Source organism: Aotus nancymaae, unplaced genomic scaffold, assembly GCF_030222135.1.
Source record: "Aotus nancymaae isolate 86718 unplaced genomic scaffold, 86718_ANA_hifiasm-v0.15.2.pri h1tg000007l, whole genome shotgun sequence".
In the NCBI taxonomy this organism is placed as follows: Eukaryota; Metazoa; Chordata; class Mammalia; order Primates; family Aotidae; genus Aotus; species Aotus nancymaae.
Window position 1 is genome coordinate 62,250,853 of NW_026988418.1, and position 17,476 is coordinate 62,268,328.

The window sequence follows — 17,476 nt, forward strand, 5'->3', positions numbered from 1 at the left end:
GATTCTCTAAAGAGTTGGAGTGTCAGACTTGCAGAAAGGTTTAAAAAAAAAAAGTAAAAAAAATAAGAGTTGGAGTGAAAAGATTTATCTTCAGGTTGGCCCTTTTTAATGAAACTGATGCTTATTTTAATCTACTTGTCCTGTCAGCCAGCCCTACATAACAATAATATAAAAGTAAATTTTACATTTCCAGAGATGATTGTACAGTGAGTGAACATGAATGAGTCCTAGAACCAGCCTGAGTTAACTGCTACACACAAACTGCAACCCACAAGGGTTATAATGCACAAGGGTTACAAGACAAAGGCAAAGCACATTTGCATGATTCAAGAGATCTAGGCTACACTGCCCAAAAGACAACTTTAAAATCTCATTGATTACTGATGAAACAGCTATTAGAAAAAAAAGAAAATTCACATGTGGCTCACATTATATTTGTATTGCATTTCTAATACAGTTAATCAAATATTCTCAATAGGCTGATTGCTAGCAAGGTAGCAGATAGAAAACCTACTGGGAAATTTTCTTATGGTCGTGTCCACAGCAAATGAGAAAAAGCATTCTAAAAGCCTTGGTAATGCCCAGCTAATTTTGTATTTTTAGTAGAGATGGGGTTTCTCCATGTTGGTCAGGCTGGTCTCGAACTCCCAACTTTAGGTGATCAGCACGCCTCAGCCTACCAAAGTGCTGGGATCACAGGCATAAGCCACCGTGCTTGGCATAATGTTTAATTTATATTTGGTTATTCCCCAAAATTATTCCATCTTGGGAATTTATATAGAATGAAATAAAAATCTAACTTTCAAATCCTTTACAAATATAATAAACTCTTCTGGATATTAATTATTTTATTTATTTGTATTTTTTAAAACCAGGACATTTATTGCATTACTAATCGTTGAAATTCTTAAGATGAACTGGATGCTGCAACAGCTGCCCTCTTGGGTTTAGGCGTCGTTCCTTCACGGAATCCATGCCTGAATCTGCGGTATACAATTTTTAGGTGCCTCATTCGACCAGTCCTGGTGGTATTTCGTCTTTTAGCCTTGGCACTTCAGTTATACTTTCTCTTGTTCTTGGCAGGGTAGCCACATTTGCCACAGGTCGACTTTTGAAGGTGGTAGGCCTTAGAGCCACAGCGGCGGCACAGCGTGTACGTCTTACGGCGATGCTTTCCAAACGATGACGTTCCCTTCGTCATCTTGCTTCTGCGGCCGAGACCAGAGAGCTGGATATTAATTTCATAATGAATAAACTCATGCTCCATGTGTAGACATATAATTAAGAGCTTTATTTATTTCAGAAAATTAATTGTGCATAAACATAACTTTTGTTTTAATGTTAGTATTAAATTTTTTTTTCACTTCAAAGGGATCTCAGAAGTGTTTAAAAAGTTAAACAGTATATTCACATAGTAAACAAATCAATCAATCAATCCGGTAAAGTATAAATAGAAAAGTAAATTCTTTCTATCAGCCATCCCTTACTCCAGAGTTTAGAAGCAACCACCATTGACAGTGTCTTGTTCATCTGTCCAGAAAATCTACATTCATACTCTATCATGATACAATACCAATTGTATAAAAATACAAAGATACCATTTGTACAAAAACACAAATTTGTATAAAATTATATTTTTATCCAAGGTATTGTATTATGCATATTGTTATAAATCTATCACATTGTTTTCAGATATTGCATAACATTCCACAGGATGAACTATAATGTACTGAGCTAGTGTCCTATAAGCATAACTTTTTGGGCAGGTCTGGTGGCCCATGCCTGTGATCCCAGCACTTTTGGAGGCTGAGGCGGGTGGACCACCTGAGGTCGGGAGTTCGAGACCAACCTGACCAACATGGAGAAATGCTATCTCTACTAAAAATACAAAATTAGCCGGGCGTGGTGGCACATGCCTGTAATTCCAGCTACTCTGGAGGCTGAGGCAGGAGAATCACTTGAACCTGGGAGGCGGAGCTTGCAGTGAGCCAAGATCGCGCCATTGCACTCCAGCCTGGGCAACAAAAGCAAAACTCCGAAACTCCATCTCAAAAAAAAGAAGGAAGGAAGGAAAAGGAAGGAAGGAAGGAAGGAGGGAAGGAGGGAGGGAGGAGAGGGAGGAAGGAAGGAAAGAAACCTAGGGATTTATGTGAGCCCGTAATTACAGGAACTAGCTTCACTGGGAGAGGAGGCAGTGCTAGAGAAATCCTGTGAGGACACAGTATTTAAACTACTACCTGAGGGATGAATAGAATTTAGGTGGGCAATGTGTGCGGAGTGCCACAGAGAAAATCTGAAAACACCATGTGAAAGAGTCATGTGGCAGGAATAAACCTGCCACGCTGGAGGAACAGTGAAAAAGCTGAGGTGGCTGGAACAGGAAACAGGAGGGAGAGTGCAGGTAAGCAGGGGCCACATCACACGGGCAGTAACTAATGCTCTTTTCTTTTTTGAAATGATTACTGGACAGTAGATGAAAGAAATGAAAACACGCTGTTGGGGAGAATACATCAAACATCATTTCTTTTTTTACCCTTTTTAAGGGTAAAAAGGTTCTTAGTTGAGACACTTGAAAACAAGTCAGATTAACAAAAGAAAAACAAGTTTATTAACATGCTGTACCCAAATGGGAGAGGTCTCAGTTCAAAAGTATTTCTCTCTCCAGGCAGTGGCTTAGGGACCTTGTTTAAATATTATTTTAAACAAAGAGCCATGAATTTTTTTTTTTTTTTGAGACAGAGTCTTGTTCTGTCACCCAGGCTTGAGTGCAGTGGCATGCTCTCGACTCATGCAACCTCCACCACCTGGGTTCAGGAGATTCTCGTGCCTCAGCCTTCCGAGTAGTTGGAATTATAGGCATGTGCCACCATGCCCAGCTAATTTTTGTATTTTTAGTAGAGACAGGGTGACACCATGTTGACCAGGCTGGTTTCGAACTCCTGGCCTCAAGCAATCCACCTGCCTCAGCCTCCCAAAGTGCTGGGATTACAGGCGTGAGCCATTGCACTCAGCCAGAGCCATGAATCTTACATAGTGATGAAACAAAGAAGAGTATGTTAGGCTTCCAAAAGGCAGGAAAATGTGGGAAGGTAAATTAATGGGAAGAGTAAAGTCTGCTCCTGGATCCTCTAGCACTGCTGTGTCTGAGCTGTTTCTGAGTTGATGAAGACAGAGTTAGGAAGGGCAGTGCGCCCATGTGTTTTATTTTTTATTTTTTATTTTTTTTGAGACAGAGTTTCGCTCTTGTTACCCAGGCTCGATCTCGGCTCACGGCAACCTCCACCTTCTGGGTTCAAGCAATTCTCCTGCCTCAGCCTCCCAAGTAGCTGGGACTACAAGCATGCGCCACCATGCCCAGCTAATTTTTGTATTTTTAGTAGAGACGGGGTTTCACCATGTTGACCAAGATGGTCTCGATCTCTTGACCTCGTGATCCACCCACCTCGGCCTCCCAAAGTGCTGGGATTACAGGCGTGAGCCACTGTGCCCGAAGCCATGTGTTTTAACCTTTTAATTTTAACTAAAATCCCTAGTATTTTAGAGAGAAATATTTTGGTTTCCTTCGACACATTAAATTTGTTTTCTGCAAAGTAATTGATCAAAATGCTTGAGATGAACAAGTTATCATTTTTCTTTCTTTCTTTCTTTCTTTTTTTGAGATGGAGTCTTGCTCTGTTACCCAGGCTGGAGTGCAGTGGTGCGATCTCAGCTCACTGCAACCTCAAGTGATTCTCCCACCTCAGCCTCCTGAGTAGCTGGGACCACAGGCTCAAGCCACCATGCCTGGCTAATTTTTGTATTTTTAGTAGAGACGGCGTTTCACCATGTTGGCCAGACTGGTCTTGAGATCCTGACCTTGTGATCCACCCACCTTGGTCTCCAAAAGTGCTGGGATTACAGGCATAAGCCACCAGGCCCGGCAAACCAGTTATCACTTCTACAACCAAATTATATCCCAAATCCATCCACTTCCCCCTTTCTCCTCCCTAGATCAAATCACCACCATCTCTCCCCTGGGCCACTGCTACTGGTCTTGTTTTCACTTTTACTTCCCACAGTCCATCCTCTATACAGTAGCTAGAGTGATCTAAAACCTAAATCGGACCACTTCAATTCTTTGCTCAAAAATCTTTCAATGGCTTCCCATTTGTCACAGATTGAGTTTATCACAGATGCAGAGATTGAGTTTTCGATTCAAGATGTTATTAAGGTTTAACATCTGTGAAAGGAAGAAAGAGAAATCTGAATTAGAGGAAGAAATAAGTGATGCAGACCCAAAATAGCTTTGGTCCACCCATCAGGGAGCTCTGAAACAAGAATTGTCCATTAGAATTGTTCGATTAAAATGACTGGGGCTTTATAACCCTGCTCACTTAGTCTCTAGATGTGGTCTGCTCCAAGAAGGGTATATTCTTAAGCAGTGAGGCTGTCTGTGTCTGAGGTAGATCCTGAAAGAGCTGTTTGCTGACTACATGCTTCACATCTGGGCATCAAGTCCTGCCTTAAAGGAAGATGTGGATGGTACATCTCTTGTCCATCTCGCCACTGCACTTAGAATAAAAGGCGTTGCCAAGCACGTTGCGTGAGTCTGTAGTCTCAGCTACTGGGAAGCTGAGGGTGAGGACTGTTTGAGCCCCAGAGTTCCAGGCCGCAGTATGCTATCACTGCTCCTGTGAATAGCCACTGTACCTTACCCCAGGCGACACAGGGAGATTCCCATCTCTAAAAAAATAAGTAAGTAAATAGAAGAAATTTTAAGACCTTAACAGAATATAGTTTCTGTCTACCTTTCCTCTACTTGCCTTTGTTCACATTCTGCTCTAGGTACACTGCTCTCCTTGTTTCTCGAAGCCCATCCCTTCCTCAAGGCCTCTGTGCTTGCTGTTCCCCTTGCCTGGAATAGTACACTCCCAGTCTTCACATGGTTAGTGCCTTCTCAAGTTATGTGCTTCCTCCTCATTTAGTGTTGCTCCATTTCACTTTCCTCATTAAATGATCTGAATTTTTATTCACATCTATCTCATCAAGTAGAATGTAAATTTCATGACAGTCTGGGTATGGTCTATTTTTTTTTTTTAACTGTTCTAACCCCACTCAGTACCTAGAACACAGTAGACCACAAATATTTATATTGTTTTGTTTTGTTTTAAAGATGAGATCTTGCTCTGTGCCCAGGCTGGAATGCAGAGGTGTGATCATAGCTCACTGCAGCCTCAAATTTCTGGGCTCAAGTGATCTCCTGCCACAGCCTCCCAAGTAGTTAAGACTACAGGCATTTACCACAACACCTGGCTAATTTTTTTTGGGGGGGGGAGATGAAGTTTTGTTCTTGTTGCTTAGGCTGGAGTGCAATGGTGCCATCTTGGCTCACCTCCTGGGTTCAAGCGATTCTCCTGCCTCAGCATCCTGAGTAGCTGGGATTACAGGCATGAGCCATCATGCCCTGCTAATTTTGTATTTTAGTAGAGAAGGGGTTTTCCATGTTGGTCAAGGTGGTCTCAAACTCTTGACCTCAGGTGATCCGCCCACCTCGGCCTCCCAAAGTGTTGGGATTATAGGCGTGAGCCACGGAGCCCAGCCTCTTTTTTTTTTTAAGTCAGAGTTTCTCTCTTGTTGCCCAGGCTGGAGTGCAGTGGCGCCATCTCGGCTCACTGCAACCTCCGCTTCCTGGGTTCAAGCAATTCTTCTGCCTCAGTCTCCCGAGTAGCTGGGATTACAGGCATGCGCCACCATGCCTGGCTAATTTTGTATTTTTAGTAGAGACAGGGTTTCTCCATGTTGGTCAGGCTGGTCTCGAACTCCTGACCTCAGGTGATCCACCTGCCTCTGCCTCCCAAAGTGCTGGGATTACAGGTATGGGCCACCACACCCAGCCGAATTGTGGTTTATTATTCAAGTAATGAACTATTGTACAGCAATGAGAGTGAGTGAACTACTGCTATCAGAAACATGAAGAAACTTCACAAAGATAATGTTGAAAGAAATAAACCAAACACACACAAAAGAGTACAGATTGCATGATGCCACTTGTATGTATATTTCCAAACTAGCCAAAACTATTTGGTGGTATTAAATGTCAGGACTGGTTCTCTATAGGAAGGAGGAAGGGGGCGTGAGGTAGGCTTCTGAAGTGCTGGTAATAGCTTTCTTGACCTGTGTGGTGGTTATACAAATGTGTTTACTTTGCAATAATTCATTGATCATTGATGTGTGCACTTATGATCTGTGTACATTTTATGTGTATATTATATGTTAATTTTTTTTGAGATGGAGTTTTACTCTTGTTGCCCAGGCTGGAGTGCAATGGCATGATCTCAGCTCACTGCAACCTCTGCCTCCCAGGTCCAAGTGATTCTCTTACTTCAGCCTCCCAAGTAGCTGTAATTACAGGATGCACCACCATGGCCAGCTAATTTTGTATTTTAATAGAGATGGAGTTTCATCACGTTGTCCAGACTGGTCTTGAAATCCTGACTTCAGGTGATCCACCCACCTTGGTTGCCCAAAGTACTGGGATTATAGGTGTGAGCCACCATACCTGGTCTATTATGTGTTAATTTTAAAGTTAAGAGTGAAATAAACTTGAGAGATTTATTTAACTAAAAACTCATGTGTAGTTGCTGATTTTCAATAAAATAATTTTCACATTTTGCCAGTTAGTATCATAGTTCCTTGTCATTTGGGGTGTCTTTATATGTTGAAGTAGTTTCTTTTGATTTTATTTCACGGTTTTTATTATAATGTCTACTGAATACACTATAATACCTATTGCTGCAGGGATGGGGGGCAAGGGGTATTTTCATGTGCTGCTACTGAAATCTAGAGTGTTACAGTCTTTTTGGAAACCAATCTGGCAACAGCTATTATTTTACTTTTTCTTTTCTTTTTCTTTTTCTTTCCTAGCAAACAATATTCTATCACAACAGCTATTATTTTTAAAATACATATATCTTTTGGCCGGGCGCGGTGGCTCATGCCTGTAATCCCAGCACTTTGGGAGGCTAAGGTGGGTGGATCACGAGGACAGGAGATCGAGACCCTCCTGGCCAACATGGTGAAACCCTGTGTCTACTAAAAATACAAAAATTAGCCAGGCATGATAGCATATGCCTGTAATCCCAGCTACTCAGAAGGCAGAGGCAGGAGAATCACTTGAACCCAGGAAGCAGAGGTTGCAGTGAGCCAAGATTGCACCACTGCACTGCAGCCTGGGTGGTAGATTGAGACTTGGTCTCAAAAATAAAATAAAATACATATACCTTTTGACCCAGCAGTTGCAGTCCTGGGAATCTATCCTCTGAAATAAAACCATTAGTTTCAATAAAACTATTGGAGTAAAAACACTATAGGACATATGTCCAAGGACATTTGTTGCAGCATTTTAAGTGGCAACACACACACACACACACACACACACATTGTAAATACTATGGATGTCCATCAATAGAGTGATGGTTGCAAAAATTATAGTACATTCACATTTTGGAACATCCATAAAAAGGAATGAATGTATACTCTACCAGTTGATTTAGAGGGATTTTACACACAAAAATGTTTTTAGTAAAAGAGACAAAAAAGTAGTCACTTTTTAAATGACAAAAAAACTGCATTGAATATGTGTACATTTGTATTTGTCTATATGTGATTATACGAGTATAGAGAAAAATGTTAACAATTAGGTTGTTACATTGGTTATGGGGGTGGAGGGGAGAGTTGATGGGCTAGCAGATGGTGGGGGATGGTAGAGTCAAGGGAGAAAGAAAAAATAAAATAAGAACCAGAGGATTTTTTATAATTCCTATATGAACCAGTAATCTTGTATTACAGTTAAAAAATCAAACGCAGTCTTAGGGGGATTGATATATTATACTGTGACCAAATCAAAAGACGTAATAATCCCAGTGTGCTTTATGGTCTTTACATCAAATCCAGCATCTTGTACTAATTTCTGGACACACACTACAAACAAAACAAATAACGCCCTACTTGTCACTGCCAAAAGAAATAAATTGTTTTTCTTATAAAAGGAACTGTCCACCAGGCACGGTGGCTCCAACACTTTGGGAGGCTGAAGTGGGAGGATGGTTTGAGCCCAGGAGTTTGATAGCAGCTTGGGCAACATAGGGAGATCCCGTCCCTAAAAAAGAAAAAAAATTAGCTGGGCATGGTGGCTCGTGCCTGTGGTCCCAGCTACTTGGGAAGTTGAAGTGGGAGGACTGCGTGAGCCCAGGAGATCTAGGCTGCAGAGAGCAGTGATCACACCACCCCACTCCAGCCTCGGTGACGAAGTAAGACCTTGTCTCAAAAAAACCCCAAAAATAACAAAAAAACAAAAAGAGGCAGTGGCTCACTCCTGTAATCCCAGCACTTTGTGAGGCTGAGGCGGGTGAATCACAAGGTCAGGAGATTGAGACCATCCTGGCCAATACGGTGAAACCTTGTCTCTACTAAAATACAAAAAATTAGCCGAGCTTGGTTGTGTGCGATTGTAGTCCCAGCTACTTGGGAGGCTGAGGCAGCAGAATGGCTTGAACACCTGAGGAGGAGGTTGAGTGAGCTGAGATTGTGCCACTGCACTCCAGCCTGGCGACAGAGCAAGGCTCAGTCTCAAAAAAAGAAGAAAAAGAGGAATACTTAAAAATCAGGCAAACCTGGGTTCCAATATTGTATCAGCCACTTACTTAGCTCTGCGGCCTTGGGCAAATTATTTAATCCCTCCATGCCCCAGTTTCCTCATCTGTACAATGGGAATAATTACAATGCCTATCCCTCAAGGTTATTGTAGTGTAATTAGATATACCTGCCAAGAACTGCATCTAGAAGAAACTCAACAAAAATGTTTTCATTATTATTATCATTTTTGAGACCAAGTCTCGCTCTGTTGCCCAGGCTGAAGCGCAGCAGCACGATCTCCACTCACTGCCACCTCCGCCTCCCAGGTTCAGGTGATTCTCCTGCCTCAGTCTCTTGAGTAGCTGGGACTACACCCACCAACACACCCAGCTAATTTTTGTATTTTCTTTCTTTTTTTTTTTTTGGAGACAGAGTCTAGCTCTGTTGCCCAGGCTGGAGTACAGTGGCACGATCTCTGCTCACTGCAACCTCTGCCTCCTGGGTTCAAGCGATTCTCCTGCCTCAGTCTCCTGAGTAGCTGGGATTATAGGTGTGCATCACCACGCCCAGCTAATTTTTGTATTTTTAGTAGAGATAGGGTTTCACCATGTTGGTCGGGCTGATCTTGGACTCCTGACCTGGTGATCAGCCCGCCTAGGCCTCCCAAAGTGCTGGGATTATAGGTGTGAGCCACCGAGCCCGACCTAATTTTTGTATTTTTAGTAGAAATGGGGTTTTGCCTTGTTGGCCACGCTGGTCTCAAACGCCTGACCTAGTGATCCACTCGCCTTGGCCTCCCAAAGTGCTGGGATTACAGGCGTGAGCCACCATACCTGGCCAAATGTTTTCATTATTAAAGTAAATATTTATTGTGAAAATTAGAATTTACATATAAACAAGAAAATAAAAGTATAACCATAATCTTACCTTCCAGAGTTAAACATTAACTTTCTGATGTTCATGCATTTACCCAATGTGATCAGAAAAATCATTAAGAGACCTGGTGATAGCTTAATTGGCACAAATTAGCAGCTACCCAGTGTGTGAAGGGTTGTCATATGGAGAGAGGTAGATATATTCTGTGAGGCTCCAAAACCCACAACAAGAAGCAAGGGTTAAGATGAGAGCTGCCCAGCAATGGATTAAGCTGCCCAACACCATACGGAGCTCCTTGTTGTAACAACTGAGTTTTTGGCTTGCAACCATTTGATAAAATGTTATGGAAAAGACGTCAAGTTGAATGACCTCAAAACTCTTCCTAACTTTTTTTTTTTTTTTGAGACTGAGTCTCGCCCTATCACCTAGGCTGGAATACAGTGGCGTTGGCTTACCATAACCTCTGCCTTCTGGGTTTGAGCCATTCTCCCGCCTCAGCCTCCTGAGTAGCTGGGGATTACAGGTGCACACCACCACTCCCAGCTACTTTTTGTATTTTTAGTAGAGATGAGGTTTCATCATATTGGCCAGGCTAGTCTTAAACTCCTGACCTCAAGTGATCCACCCGCCTCGGCCTCCCAAAGTGCTGGGATTACAGGCATGAGCCACCATGTCCGGCCATAACTCAAACATTTTTCTTTGTCTCCCTCTTTTTTTTCTCCAACTTCCAGCAACTCCCAACCAACTCTAACATTTTATCATCAAGAAATACTTGTTATATGTATACATATATTAGATTCACAGCCTGCATAAGACAATTTGTGTGATTCTTACTTAGTAAATACTGGGTGGTAAAGACAATTCCAAATTCATCCCATGAAAGTTAATAGGAAATTCCTAGCAGGTCATAGGTCAGGTAGGGGATCTCTCCTTCATGAAACACTGAGGACGTGCAATTCCACCAATTAAACCCACTCAATCTGGAGAAAGAAATCAAAGGGAGGGGGTGGGCCTGGAAAGAGTACATCTTATTGTCAGGTACAATTTGTTTGATTTTTTTCATACTTCAGGTTTGTTCTTGGGAAGAATTCTTGACCTGGCAAAAATTCATAGTAATTACTCAGGGGAAAGGAAAAAGAAGAAACAAACAAACAAAAAATACATTAATGCGGTTGGAAACAAAAAGCCAAGAACATGGTGTTGGTGGGAGAGAAAACTAAAGGTTTGTGGAAGACCCACCCAAGTGCTTTTGATGTTTGACCAATTATTATCTTATTATTCTTCCTGCTATAGATACAGCTGCAATTTATGTAACAGGATGTTTAAAAAGATTAAAGAGAAACCGTAGTAGGCTTCTGAGATAAGAGTCCCTAGAATATGCATTTATGGACGTTTAGAATATAAGTTCCTGTACATTCTTAGAATAAACCATCTATTTGTTTTCCTTTTTTAAAAAAGAAACAAGCACAATTTGTATTTCAATATGGCTGCTTCCTTCCAGCAAGTGATATGGAATAGCAGACAAAGACAGCAGACAAATAACAGAGTAAAGACAAGTTGGTGATGGTTCAAACCGTAGCCCATGCCAGTTTTTAATTGGCTTTGAGCTTTGAACCTAAAATGTTTTATCTCCACATTATACAAGTGTTTGGAATTTATTTGGATTCAATCTGTTCATCAGAAAATGGATTATTCTATGATACAAGCAGGAGAGCTGTGTGAAATTTGTGACTGCAATCACTCAATGTGAAGATGACAGTTTAAAATTTTTTTTGCTAGAAGAGTGTCTAAGTGTTCTATAAGGCCGGACGTGGTGGCTCACGCTTGTAATCTCAGCACTTTGGGAGGCCTAGGCAGTGGATCACCTGAGGTCAGGAGTTCGAGACCAGCCTGACCAACATGGTGAAACCCCATCTCTGCTAAATACACAAAATTAGCCAGGCGTGGTAGCACATGCTTGTAATCCCAGCTAATTGGGAGACTGAGGCAGGAAAATCGCTTGAACCCAAGAGGCAGAGGTTGTAGTGAGCCAAGATCGTGCCATTGCACATCAGCCTGGGCAACAAGAGCTAAACTCTGTCTCAAAAAATAAGTGTTCTATAGATGTCCCAAACATACAGAGTGACTGGCTGGCATTTGAGCCTTTTTGCCATGTGGAGTGCTACCTTTTGTTACATCATAAATTGGCACTGGGAACTCGATAAAAGGGCATTGGGGCACAATTTCTCCAAGTTTCTGATGTTAGTCATGAATTAATCACTTGTTAATTTTGATTCTCCTAGCAACCTAGGGTAATATCTACTACATACTTGCTCTTTCTCTCTCACTGTATTTGTGTGCATATGTATGGGTGTAAATTTTTTCTGAACTTTCTTCTGTTTTATAGTAAGTTATAGACAGGATGCCCCTTTCCCTTAAGCACGTCAGTGTATATTTTCTTTTCTTTTTTTTTTTTTTTTTGAGACAGAGTCTTGCTCTGTCACCCAGGCTGGAGTGCAGTGGTGCAATCTCAGCTCACTGCAACCTCTGCCTCCCAGGTTCCAGCTATTCTTCTGCCTCAGCCTCCCAGGTAGCTGGGACTACAGGCATGCGTCACCATGCCCCGACACTGTATATTTTGTAAAAACAAGGATATTCTCTTTCATAACCACAATTATAAAAATTAAGAAATCAATATTGATTCAATAATATTTTCTAACCTACAGGCCTCATTCAAATTTGCTCAAATGTTCCAATAATGTCCATTATGGTAAAATAAATCCCATATCATACATTGTGTTCAGTTGTCAAGTGTCTAGTCTCTTTTAATCTGGAATAGAATTTCCAAATTTTGTCTTCACAATCTTGACAAGTTTGAGGAGTTATAGGCCGGTTGTTTTGTAGATCCCCTAACTTGGGTTGTCTGTGTTTCTTCATGATTATATTGAGGTTATGCATTCTTAGCAGGAATAGCGTAGAAGTGATGTTGTGATCCATACATAATATTAGGAGTTGACTTGTTCCATTACTGTTGAAGTTAACTTTGATTACTTGGTTAAGGGGATATCCGTCAGGTTTCTTCACTTGAAAAGGACCATTTTTCCTTTTATAGTTACAAATATCTTATGGGGAGATACTCTGAGACTATGTAAATATCCTCTTCCACTGGCCAGGCGTGGTGGCTCACACATGCAATCACAGCACTTGGGGAGGCTTAGAGGGGTGGATCACCTGAGGTCAGGAGTTCAAGACTAGCCTGGCCAACATGGTAAAACCCCATCTCTACTAAAAATACAAAAATTAGCTAGGCACGGTGGCGGGCACCTGTAATCCCAGCTACTTGGGAGGCTGAGGTAGGAGACCTGCTTGAACCCCGGATGTGGAGGTTGCAATGAGCCAAGATCGTGCCATTGCATTCCAGCCTGGGTGACAAGAGACACTCTGTCTTAAAAAAAAAAAAAAAAAAGGCAGCTCTAGTTTCTTTTTTTTTTTGAGATGGAGTTTCGCTCTTGTTACCCAGGCTGGAGTGCAATGGCACGATCTCGGCTCACCGCAGCCTCCGCCTCCTGGGTTCAGGCAATTCTCCTGCCTCAGCCTCCTGAGTAGCTGGGATTACAGGCATGCGCCACCACGCCCAGCTAATTTTTTTGTATTTTTAGTAGAGACGGGGTTTCACCATGTCGACCAGGATGGTCTCGATCTCTTGACCTCGTGATCCACCCGCCTCAGCCTCCCAAAGTGCTGGGATTATAGGCTTGAGCCACTGCACTCGGCCAGCTCTGGTTTCTTTAGGGAGAATAGTAATTAGAACAATCTGAATTCTAGGTGTACTAATTTGTACTGGAGTATCATGGCTTATAGGTCCTTTCAGAGGGCAGACTATCACACTAATGCACACAAACAAATGCACACACATACCCAATTTATAAAAATATGTGCTCATATTGATATTTTCAATTCTGATCCAGCACTGCAGAGTTCATTCTAGCCATCCCTCTTTCGATATTTGTTTATTTATTTATCTATTTTTTTGAGACAGAGTCTCACTCTGTCACCCAGGCTGGAGTACAATGGTGTGATCTTGGCTCACTGTGACCTCTGCCTCCCAGCTTCAAGTGATTCTCCTGCCTCAGCCTCCCGAGTAGTTGGGATTACAGGTGCCTGCCATCACGCCCCACTAATTTTTGTATTTTTAGTAGAGATGGGGTTTCACCATGTTGGCCAGGCTGGTCTCAAACTCCTAACCTTAGGTGATCCGCCCACCTCAGCCTCCCAAAGTGCTGGGATTACAGGCATGAGCCACTGCACCTGGACTCTGTGAAGCCACTCTTTACTACACTCAACCACCCATAAATGTTCCTTCTTGCTGGGTGCAGTGGCTCATGCCTGTAATCCCAGGTATGGAGGACAAGAATGAGACTCCATCTCAAAAAAAAAAAAAAAGTTCCTTCCTTCCCCTCTGATTCACTTCAGTTTAGTCCCCTGTCATCCTTTACCAACCTGGATACACAAACTGGTGCTACACACACCTGCAGCCACTGATGCATGTTACATTGTCAGCGCTCACTCAGGTATGCTGCTGCCTGGCTTCTTTGGGGGCCATTATGTTGGCTGTTTCAGCCTATGATCCCTTCAATAGCAATTCTAACCAGCAAAGCACTCTTCACCCCAACTCTAATCCACACAGTGACAATCTGACAGTCATAGCCAATCAGAAAGGGCTGCTTTAAAGTCCTGTTATTCACAGGATTTTATGGAAATTACTCTTTTAGATTTTACACACCCTTTACTTATTTTAGCTCCTATTTGCTAGGATTCAAACATAAATCTGGTTTGTGCCTAGTATTTCTTCTCTCTCCTAACCCTGTCTTGTGGTCCTCTTCCCATAAACTCTTTCTTAATCCTTCATATACGTGGAATGTTGGCAGGCAGGTCCTTCGGGCATGTCAGAACATTAGATTGTATCAGCTTTAATTCTCAAAATGCCCCCATGACATTTGTTATTCTCTCTTTTTTCTTTTTTTCTGAGACAGAGTCTTACTTCTGTCACCCAGGTCGGGGTATAGTGGTGCGATCTTGGTTCACTGCCACCTCCACCTCCCGGATTAAAGCAATTCTCCTGCCTCAGCCTCCTGAGTAGCTGGGACTACAGGTATGTGCCACCATGGCTGGTTAATTTTTTTTTTTTTTTTTTTTTTTGAGACAGAGTTTCACTCTTGATGCCTAGGCTGGAATGCAATGGTACGATCTCGGCTAACCGCAACCTCTGCTTCCTGAATTCAAGCAATTCTTCTGTCTCAGCCTCCTGAGTAGCTGGGATTACAGGCACAAGCCACCTCGACCAGCTATTTTTTGTATTTTTAGAAGAGACAGGATTTCATCATATTGACCAGGCTAGTTTCTTTTTTTTTTTTCCTTTTTTTAAATATTTTTTAAATTTTTATTTATTTTATTTTATTTTTTTGACCAGGCTAGTTTCAAACTCCTGACCTCATGATCTACTTGCCTTGGCCTCCCAAAGTGCTGGGATTACAGGTGTGAGCCACTGCGCCTGGCCTAATTTTTTTGTATTGTTAGTAGAGACCGGATTTCACCATATTTGCCAGGATGGTCTTGAGCTCCTGACCTTGTGATCTGCCCACCTTGGCCTCTCAAAGTGCTGGTATTACAGGCGTGAGCGACAGCACTTGGCCACTGTTATTCTCTTAAATTATTGTACTAATAGTTTAATTCACAAATTGTCTTGAGGACAGAGGACTGTACTATAGCAGCAGCACAGGACTGCAATCTCATTCCAAGGATTTGTTCCAAATAAAAGAACTTCTGATTCTCCTGACTGGTGAAAAGAGAAGCGTGCTTGTAGTTTTCAGTTTGAAGACTGCCCTGAGCCACATTTGGTACCATTGTCCAGGATGCTTCTTTAAACAATCATAATCAGGATTTAGATGTTAAGTTGTTTTTCCAATGATACTGACACCTAATATTCTCTGATTTTTTTTTTTTTTTTTTTGAGATGGAGTCTTACTCTGTCGCCCAGGCTGGAGTGCAATGTGGCGATCTCAGCTCACTGCACCCTCTGCCTCCCAGGTTCAAGCCATTCTCCTGCCTCAGCCTCCTGAGTAGCTGGGATTACAGGATTACAGCCACCACACTCAGCTAATTTTTGTACTTTTGGTAGAGACAGAGTTTCACCATGATGGTGAGGCGGGTCTCGATCTCCTGACCTCATGATCCACCCGCCTCAGCCTTCCAAAGTTCTGGGATTACAGGCGTGAGCCACTGTACCCGACTTATTCCTTGATTTCTCTTGTTTCCATCTGATGCATCTGAAAGAGGACTGGCCAGGGTTAGCAAAGTAGTCTGTGGCTCTGAGACTGAAGGGTATTAATTTGTTTGTACATAGAATTAGCCCAAGAGTTAATAACCTTGATGTCACTAATACCCTTCCCTATCTATTAAGCTAACTAGTAATGGACTAGTTACATTTAAACATTGTATTACTTAGTAGATACTTAATAATGTACAATTACTTTATTTGAGTTGAGATAAAAAGCTTCTGATTTCATAAAAGATGTACATGAGAGATTACATGCAAGACAGATAATTCTGAATTAAAGCCAGAGTATATTCAATCTTCAGCATTACAGACATTGAAAATAGGCTGTCTATTCTGGATACTGAAATTGCTTCCTTTACCAAAATAATAAAAGTTTAATGAGGAAAGTAGCTTTGTTTTGTTTATAGCTCTACTCTGGGTATCTTGAATATACACCTGACAACATAGTAGGTGCTCAATAAATATTTGTTGAACAAATGAAAATGTCTGGTGGTATAACAGAAGAAAATAAAAATTCATTAAACTAAATCCTGAAGGAATTATTGCCCAATTATCAATATTCCAAACAGTGGCAGGAAGTGTAACTGTTAAGGATGAATGTGGAAAATGATTAATACTAATATGTGGCCTGAAAAATCAAACCTCCTCTCCATATCTGGTAGTTCAAAGGCTGGGGAAGGGGATAAGTTTTGCTAAGAACTGACCAACATGTTGAAATCTCATCTCTACTAAAAATACAAAAAACTAGCCAGGTGTGGTGGCACATTCCTGTGGTCCCAGCTATTTGGGAGGTTGAGGCAGGAGAACTGGCTGACCCCAGGAGGTGGAGGTTGCAGTGAGCTGAGATCATGCCAGCTTGGGCAACAGAGCAAGACTGTATCTCAAAGAAATAAAAATAAAAATAAAAGCAGAAGGAGAAAAAGGAAATATGTTCATATATTATAGGACATTAGGAAAATGTCTATCTTCCTACTTACAGGTTTAGATTCAGGGATCTTAAACTCCCATGATTTCAGAGGACAGGCCATTACTATAAATGGGTGAAGCAATTAGATATAATAGGGTGGAGTAGATTCTGTGGGCTGAATTCACGTCAGAGGCAGCTCTCATTTGTGAGCTTTAATTTAGATTTTACAATTGTCTTTGTGAACTAACATTTGCCCTTGAAAGGTGTGTTTGTATGGTCAGTGTGTTCCAGCAGTTACTGGCTGGACAATTTTAAGGATAGAGGCATATTTGCCACTCACAGTGGTGAGGAAACAAACACTTGGAGGACCCATGTGCCATCAGGGCTCTTCTGTGGCCTGGAACACCAAAAGCCAGGACTAGTTTGCAAGAGTTGTCTGAAGCATTTGGGGTTTTTTTTTTTTTTTTTTTGACTGAATAACTCAGACTTGAACGAACCACTGGTAGAAGCAAGAGAGAGTTCCCAGGATGAGACCAACTATGTGGGTCATGACTGGAGCTTCCTAAGGTAGGAGGACATCCACACAGCAGAAGTTAGGAAATGGCAGGGCTGTCAGACCTATGGGTAGGGTAAAAAGATTATAAATTAGGTTTTCTACAAGGCAACCCCCTGGGAAGGAAGTAATATCTTGTTTGGTTTCCTGGGGTAATCAGAAAGGTCATTTAGCAAGACCACCATTGATACACTAAAACTTGGATATACAA

General features: G+C 41.9%; 1 protein-coding gene, 1 non-coding gene and 1 pseudogene across 2 annotated transcripts in view; all 3 read right to left on the reverse strand.

Moving 5' to 3' along the window:
• The window catches only part of LRIG2 (leucine rich repeats and immunoglobulin like domains 2), a 183,319-nt gene that overhangs the window by 120,883 nt on the left and 44,960 nt on the right, over positions 1–17,476 (reverse strand). The window lies entirely within an intron of this gene.
• Positions 464–584, reverse strand: LOC135273516 (small nucleolar RNA SNORA32). Its single transcript, XR_010341306.1, has one exon. It is a non-coding gene; the product is annotated as a small nucleolar RNA SNORA32 (small nucleolar RNA).
• LOC105726982 (large ribosomal subunit protein eL37-like) lies at positions 908–1,201 on the reverse strand (annotated as a pseudogene).